Below are 9,272 nucleotides of genomic sequence, written 5' to 3' on the forward strand. Positions count from 1 at the left end.
TGGCGCATGCATCCAGACCCCGTTTTTGCAGGGGACGTGGAAGTATGCCCCAATGGGGGCACAGAACGCAATGTGAAATTATTATTTTTGGGTAAATTTTCATTTTAGTTTTTAGCTTGGACCAAAGTAAATTTTAAGGACTTTTTACACAAGGTTATAACAATCATTCACACAATCATTTGTTTATGGCCCAGTGTAAAGTTGTCAAGTGATAAAATGATCAACAATTACTTACTCAAATGACATTGGTTGCATCCTTAAAAGGAACCTGTCACCTGAATTTGGCGGAACCAGTTTTGGGTCATATGAGCGGGGTTTTTGGGTGTTTGATTCACCCTTTCCTTACCCGCTGGCTGCATGCAGGCCGCAATATTGGATTGAAGTTCATTCTCTGTCCTCCGGAGTACACACCTGCGCAAGGCAATATTGCCTTGCGCTGGCGTGTACTCCGGAGGACAGAGAATGAACTTCAATCCAATACTGCGGCCAGCATGCAGCCAGCGGGTAAGGAAAGGGTGAATCAAACACCAGAAAACCCCGCCCATATGACCCAAAACTGGTCCCGCCAAATTCAGGTGACAGGTTCCCTTTAATGATAAATTAACCTTTTTTATTATTTATTATCCTCGAGGCGTTATAAAGTTACAGATATTTGGAATGTATTTAATTTACCCTAAATCCATAAAAGAGAACATTCCTCACCTGCTAGGCTAGTTTCGTGTCAGTACTCTTTTAATATGTATAGAAGAGTCAAGATCCATTACCTATTTCAATGCCCTGTTCATCCTCCTTTTAAAACACCTTTTAACTGCAGTTCTAAAAATATCCGACCATTGTGTTCATATTGTCTGCCTATGGCATTTTTCCTGTCTGAGCCTCTTTGCATCATATCCCTCCTCTCATCTCCCTCCCACACTCAGATAGCAGAATTCTTGTATACAGACCATTTCAATATAGTGTATGGATCTTTATTGAGCAGCAGATGAAAACAATTTCTAAAGGAGCACTAACTTGGCATTGAAACAACACTGCAACGAAGTGAAAGGGAAAGAAGAAAAATAGGGTAATGAAGTATGTTACAAAATATCCTAACTTTTCAATGCCTAGAGGATAATTTTAAAAAAAAGGTTAGTCACTCTTAAATTTTAACATAACAACAGATGTACTATGTCATCTACAGATAGTTGTTTGGGGCTATTAGTTTTTGTTAGTGAAAAGTGAAAAGACTTTTGGAGAGGCAACACACTTACCCCTTTCTATACGGTGCCAATAAAATAATCAACCACCTACCCCTGGATATACACTGCTCAAAAAATAAAGGGAACACTAAAATCCCACATCCTAGATATCACTGAATGAAATATTCCAGTTGTAAATCTTTATTCATTACATAGTCGAATGTGTTGAGAACAATAAAACCTAAAAATTATCAATGTAAATCACAACTAATATCCAATGGAGGTCTGGAGTTGGAATGATGCTCAAAACCAAATTGGAAAATGAAGTTAAAGGCTGATCCAACTTCAGTGGAAATGCCTCAAGACGAGGAAATGATGCTCAGTAGTGTGTGTGGCCTCTACGTGCCTGTATGTCCTCCCTATAATGCCTGGGCATGCTGGAGATGAGGCAGCGGATGGTCTCCTGAGGGATTTCCTCCCAGGCCTGGACTAAAGCATCCGCCTACTCCTGAACAGTCTGTGGTGCAATGTGACGCTGGTGGATGGTGCGAGACATGATGTCCCAGATGTGTTCAATCGGATTCAGGTCTGGGGAACGGGCGGGCCAGTTCATAGCTTCAATGCCTTCATCTTGCAGGAACTGCTGACACACTCCAGCCACATGAGGTCTGGCATTGTCCTGCATTAGGAGGAACCCAGGGCCAACCGCACCAGCATATGGTCTCACAAGGGGTCTGAGGATCTCATCTCGGTACCTAATGGCAGACAGGCTACCTCTGGCAAGCACATGGAGGGCTGTGCGGCCCTCAAAAGAAATGCCACCCCACACCATTACTGACCCACTGCCAAATCGGTCATGCTGAAGGATGTTGCAGACAGATCGCCCTCCACGGCATCTCCAGACTCTGTCACGTCTGTCACATGTGCTCAGTGTGAACCTGCTTTCATCTGTGAAGAGCGCAGGGCGCCAGTGGCGAATTTGCCAATCCTGGTGTTCTGTGGCAAATGCCAAGCATCCTGCACAACCCCCATCTGTGGACATCGGGCACGCAGACCATCCTCATGGAGTTGGTTTCTAACCGTTTGTGCACACATGCATATCTGTGGCCTGCTGGAGGTCATTTTGCAGGGCTCTGGCAGTGCTCCTCCTGTTCCTCCTTGCACAAAGGCTGAGGTAGCGGTCCTGCTGCTGGGTTGTTGCCCTCCTACAGCCCCCTCCATGTCTCCTGGTGTACTGGCCTGTCTCCTGGTAGCGCCTCCAGCCTCTGGACACTACACTGACAGACACAGCAAACCTTGCCACAGCTTGCATTGATGTGCCATCCTGGATGAGCTGCACCACTTGAGCCACTTGTGTGGGTTGTAGAGTCTGTCTCATGCTGACACGAGTGTGAAAGCACAACCAGCATTCAAAAGTGACAAAAACATCAGCTAGAAAGCATTGGTGCTGAGATGTGGTCTGTGGTCCCCACCTGCAGAACCATTGCTTTATTGAGTGTGTCTTGATATTTGCCAATAATTTCCATGTGTTGTCCATTCCATTTGCACAACAGCATGTGAAATTGATTGTCTAACGGTGTTGCTTCCTAAGTGGACAGTTTGATTTCACAGAAGTTTGATTTACTTGAAGTTATATTCTGTTGTTTAAGTGTTCCCTATATTTTTTTTGAGCAGTGTATATTAAGTATACTCCACCTGACCTTAATTAATTAATGCATAGTGAGGGAGGCTCCAAATATTCTAAGCAAAATACATTTTTCAATTTTGCCCTGATTAGTTTTCAAACAGTTTAATACATTTGTATATAGAAAGTTAAGCACTTTTGAGTTTAAATTATTGCACAGGCACTGGTGTATACACAATTTAAAGGGTTGATTTAGCCATAGCTGCTATAGTACTGTTGTTACATTGACGACTTCGTCACATCATGGATACCTGTTAACAACCCTAAATGTTCATTTTGGGATGGAGGAAAATCACATGGGGCATAAAGTGAGCATTGCAGCATAAATAGATTGAGAGATTAACTCCAATTTGTCAGGATTTTCAAGACGGGGAAGTTTGCTGGAAAGACTGGCTTAATATTTTGTATCCTATGATCGGTGCACTGGTAGCATCAGCTGCAGAGTTTACTGAGTGGTACACAATATGTGCAGTTGTGTAGTGAATAGAGTTCTGTTGCTACATTTTCCCTAGATTTTAGGATTCATTTGTAATACTTCACCAGATATGCAATATAGCAGCACATTTCTCTAAGCTAATGTAATTTGACAAAAGTCCACTAGGGACCAGTTGTCTAAGACTCTTGGTTAAGTGTCCATTAGAGCTTGTATAAATAGGATTTATATAAATGACTAAACTATAACCATTTTTATTGTATGTTTTATAGAAAATTCAATAAAATCACAGTCATATGTTCGGTTGTCTCTTATTAATTTTTTTAAATTTTTAGGGTCTCATACATATAACCATCTCACAGATCATTGTACGAATCCATTACTATCTAGGTAGGTTTCCACATCGTATACTATAGATGAATAACTTAGCTTTTCAATAACTTAGATAAAACCTGTTCATTTTTATAACTAACCTGTCACTAGGTTTGACCAATATGAGATAAGACCACGGCCTTTCAGCCCTGATATACAGAATTATAATATGCTGTATATAAGGCCTCATCCCGACCTGCAAGAGCTTTTATTATACTCACCTATCCGGTCCGAGGAGCGTCGCGTCGCTGGTCTTTGTCCTGAACCTCCCTTTTCCTTGTGATGCTGTCCGTCTTCTTGTTTCGTGTGTATGTTGTGTTCCTACGTCAGCCACACAGTCTCCCCAGCATCGTGCTCCTGCGCAGGCGTACTTCTCAGCCCTGATGAGGGCAAAGCAGAGTAAAACAGTGCGCAGGAGCCAGAAAAGGTCAAAGAGCCCCGGCGCATGCGCATTGCAGTACTTTATTCTGCCCTAATCAGGGCAGAGAAGTACACCTGCACAGGAGTGTGATCCCGGGGAGACTGTGTGGATGACATAGGGACTCGTCATTCACACGAAGCAAGAAGGATGACAGCATTGCAAGATGAAGGAAGGTGCCAGACCAAGACCAGCGACACTCCTCAGACCGGACCGCCCTGCAGGTGGGTATAATAAATGTTTTTTTTCTTGTCTTGCTGGTCGGGTTGCGGGCTTATATACAGCATTATAGAACACTATATATCAGGCCTGAAAGGTGTTGGTTTTATCTCCTATCGGTCAAACCTGGTGACAGGTTCGCTTTAAGCAATCCAAAATAATACAAACGTTTTGCTCCGCAGTCTCGGACCTTCATCAGATGGACTGCAAATTTGTGAAGAGGAAAAATGTAGACCCTGTTGTAGCACTGATATTCCCTAGGAACAGATCTTATAGCTACACCAGCGCTTGCAATACTTTGTCTAATGAAGATCCAATACAGTGGACTGTATTATTTTGGATTGCTTAAAGTTGCCTGGCTTTAGGCTACAAGTTTGCAGTCTATGTGACTGCAGACTTGTGAATCCTCAGATTGCATGTTATGAGGATTCTCCGGTGTTGGCATCGGGAGCGTGACAGTAAGTATGTGATTTGCATACATGCGGCCATGTGCTGACTAAACTTGCGCAGCCTCGCTCAATACAAGTGTATTGAGCGAGGCTGGACACGTCTAGTCTGAATGTGGCCGGAAATATGCAAATCACACACTTGTGGTCATAGGACCGCTCACTCTTGGTGCCGGCACTGGAGAATCCTCACAGCACGCAGTGCTTCCCTAAGGTCAGACAACCCCTTTAAGAATTAAAAGTTTGCAGGTATATCATTAGAGTGTAGTTATTTATTAGTATCCATTACCATGCCACACAAAGATATATGAGCCTATACTGTACCTCTCCACATGTTTCTAATATTATATTAACACAAACATTTTTAAGGATTCATACAGAATCTGGGTGAAAATAAACTGTGACATGTCCTGACAGGGAACTGCTGTATTACAGAGGTTTCACTGATGCATCATACAACAGCGCACAGTGTCTAGAGCTGTAACTGTAGGGACTCCTTGTCATGCCATGGAGTTCTATATAAAGTGCTTTGCCATGTGCTTGAGACTAAATAGTTTTTTTTCCAAATCAGGGTACCATCTCTACACTATACATTAAACTTATAAAAATGAATTATTTATTTTTTATGTTTTGCGAAAAAAAATCTTAAAGAGAACCTGTCAGGCTATTCATGCTGCTAAAACTGCAGGCAGGAGGAATGGCACCCTGGCTTTACAATTGGAGTAAGGTATATTATTCTACAGTTTCAGAGAAAATATACTTTAAAATCCAGCTGGGGACCATAATTGGAGATGGTACTAGTCTGATTCTACCCCTGGCTTTTTCTTCATAATGCCTCTACAGGTAATTGACAGGTCTCTCCCTCACGTGTACATAGGGTAAGACCAATCAATCACCTGCAGCAATGCTGGGAAGAGATGGTCAGGGACTTAGCAGGACTACATTGCGTGCATAATTATTAGGAAATTAGTATTTTAACCATTTCATAATTTTTGTGCAGTTTTTCGAACTCAAAGCTGTATAAACTTAAATTTTTGTTGGATTGAAACATATAAGATGATGTGTATTTGTGTAATGAGGGAGAGTGTGTGCTAAGGATATAAACATCCTTTATCAAGGTTTCCAAAATTATTAGTCAGCTTATTTTCTTTAGGGAAAGTGGGCCAAAAAATAGATTTAACTGACTTGCTAAGATACTAGAGCGTGATCAAAGAACTAATCAAAAGTGTTGTTGCAATTAGTCAACAGGGTTGTAAAAAATTTTGTTGAAAAAAAGGGCACATTAACTGCCAAAATTTTGAGAAAAATCAAATGTGAAGCAGCCAGAAAGCTATTATCCTTCAGTGTTGTGATATTGCAGAACTGCAACCTCCCTGTAGTGCCAAGAAATACAAGATGTTCAGCGCTCAGAGATATGGCCAAGTTAAGGAAGGCTGAGCCCGACCACCACTGATCAAGACACAAAAGTTGAGACCTCAAAACAGGAACAAGAAATACCTGAAGACAGATTTTTCAAGGGTTTATGATGGGATGAGAGTGACTTTTGACGTACCATATGGATGAGCGCGTGGCTGGATCAGTCATAAGCATAGACCTCCACTGCGACTCTGCGTTTATAAACTTCTGTGAAGCACTTGGGTGTTCAAAGTGCTCACCACACATCTAGATTAGTTCCTTGGGGGGTCTAGTTTCCAAAATGGGTCACTTGTGGGGGAGCTCCAATGTTTAGGCACCCAGGGGCTCTCCAAACGCGACATGGTGTCTGCTAGAGATTGCAGCTAATTTTCCATTCAAAAAGCCAAATGGCGTGCCTTCCCTTCCGAGCCCTGCCGTGCGCCCAAACAGTGGTTTACCCCCACATATGTGGTATCAGCGTACTCAGGACAAACTGGACAACAACTTTTGGGGTCCAATTTCTCCTGTTACCCTTGGGAAAGTAAAAAATTCCGGGCTAAAATTCATTTTTGAGGAAAGAAATTTTTTTTTTTTTCACGGCTCTGCGTTATAAACTTCTGTGAAGCACTTGGGTGTTCAAAGTGCTCACCACACATGTAGATTAGTTCCTTGGGGGGTCTAGTTTCCAAAATGGGATCACTTTTGGGGGAGCTCCAATGTTTAGGCACACAGGGGCTCTCCAAACGCGACATGGTGTCCGCTAACGATTGGAGCTAATTTTTCATTCAAAAAGTCAAATGGCGCTCCTTCCCTTCCGAGCCTTACTGTGTGCCCAAACGGTGGTTTACCCCCACATGTGAGGTATCAGTCTACTCAGGAGAACACCTCCCTATGGGAGGTGGAGCCGCATATTCATCACTGTAATGAGCGGTACCACGTGACCGCTCACACAGGACAAGCTGCCGGTGCTGAGAAGAGGCATCGCGGGAGCTGGGTGAGCATTTCTCTGCAAGCAGGCGGGTGTGCGGGGGGTGGGGAGGGGTGGGATGTGGGAGGTGACCCCAAACTTTATTTTGAACAAAAAAAACTTGATCTTTCATCTCTTCTCTCCTGCAAGCGCTGCTTTCAGCCGAGCAGGACAGAAGGGATGAATGCCGGCTTCAGCACCACACGCAGGGGACAGCTCTTAACTGTAGCGCTGTTTCTCCTGCGGCGGGATGTGCACACGGAGGAGAGTGCACACTGTTCTCTGTGTGCATGTGTGCAGGATGCTTTGCGGACCGTGCTGCTGGAGAAAAGCGGACATGTCTCTGTGTTTTGCACACGGACACACGGAACGTGGAAACACGCAGGCATATGCATAGACCCATTCATTTGAATGGGTCTACGTGTGTCAGTGTCTCCGGTACGTGAGAAAACTGTCACTACACGTACCGGAGCCACTGATGTGTGAAACTGGCCTTATACAGTTTACTAATTTTATTCACTTATTTGGTGTCATTAATATCCACAGCCCATTACATAGAGTATAAAGATCATATTCTCCCTGCTGAATTTGTCTTTGTGCAGGAGCTGGACAGTATCAAAACGCTGTTAACCTGCAGATTAACCACATCACTTCAACCTCTCATCCATGTTCTATCACAACATTCCGTAACCCTTCTAACCTTATACCCATTCGCCCAGCCCCCGCTTCCCCAGTCCCACTAACAGGAACTCTATGGAGCAATAGCTCTGTCTACATCAAACTTTCCTACATCCATGATTTTTTAATTACTAATAAATTGTCCTTCCTCGCCATCACCGAAACCTGGCTCACCCCCTCTGGCACAGCCTCTCCAGCTGCACTTACATATGGTGGATTCCACCTTTCTTACAGTCCCCGCCCCAGTAGCAAGCATGGCGGAGGAGTTGGTTTTCTCCTGCAGGTAACTGTCCCTTGACCCAAATCCCACTGCCACCCTCTGTTACACCCTCCCGTCCTTTGATGTGCTCTCTGTGCACATCTACTCTCCCACCAACCTCCAACTGGCTGTCAATTACCGCCCCCCAGGGCTAGACACCACCTTCTTCGACCACTTCACCAACTGGCTACTTCATTTTCTCTCCGCTGACATCCCCACTATCATCATGGGCGACCTCAATATTCCCATTGACATTTCCCTCTCAGCTGTCACTAAACTTCTATCTTCTATCTCTCACTCCATCCTTTGGCCTCGCTCAATGGTCTTCTGCAGCCACTTACAAAGATGGCCACACACTGGATCTCATCTTCACCGAATTCAGCTCCCTATCTAACCTCTCTAACTCACCTCTACCTCTTTCTGAGCACAACCTACTTGCATTCTCTTCTCTTTCCTCTCCAGCTACACAATCCCCACTCAACACACTTGCACACGCTAGCAGATCTACTCGATCCACAGTCACTCTCTGAATTTCAACTTCCTCTTACAGACATAAGTTCCTTACATAATGCGGATGTTGCAGCCTCTTTATATAACACCACAATAGCTGTAGCTCTCAAATTGGTCACCCTTCTCACACATACCAAAGCTCATTGCTCAGGTCGAGCAGATTGGAATACTCCAGTACTTGACTCGAGCAACGAGAATGTAAGTCTATGGAAGACCCCAGTATTTTTATGGCAACCGGGGTCCTTTTAAGGTCTAAAAATTTCTGAAAATGATGGAAATACTGCACAAAAGACCCCTCTCTCTGTGGAGGGGTATTGGACCTGTTGCAATTAAAACACCTGTGGCTAGGAGGGATGTTTCAGCGCTGCAGTGTGCTGCCTTATTTGCTTGACTATATAAGAGTTGGTGACTCTAGGTCCAGCACCTGTTCACACTTAGTCTATGTTTGGATGTGACGGTCAGTGTTTTCAAATGTATTATTTAGCCTTCTGACCGAGCACTCCGCCTCCTACCCACAGGTGTTTTAATTGCAACAGGTCCAATACCCCTCCACAGAGAGAGAGAATGTAGTCTAAGAAGAGGTTTTCATAGGTACCCAATCAGATGGAGACGTTTATTCTCAGCGAGGAAAGGAAAGCGTAAGACCTGGTATAAGAGAGATGCCGTAAAGTGGCTACCAGGTACACATAAAATTGGCCATTTTTATGCGCTAA

Source organism: Ranitomeya variabilis, chromosome 4, assembly GCF_051348905.1.
Source record: "Ranitomeya variabilis isolate aRanVar5 chromosome 4, aRanVar5.hap1, whole genome shotgun sequence".
NCBI lineage: Eukaryota > Metazoa > Chordata > Amphibia > Anura > Dendrobatidae > Ranitomeya > Ranitomeya variabilis.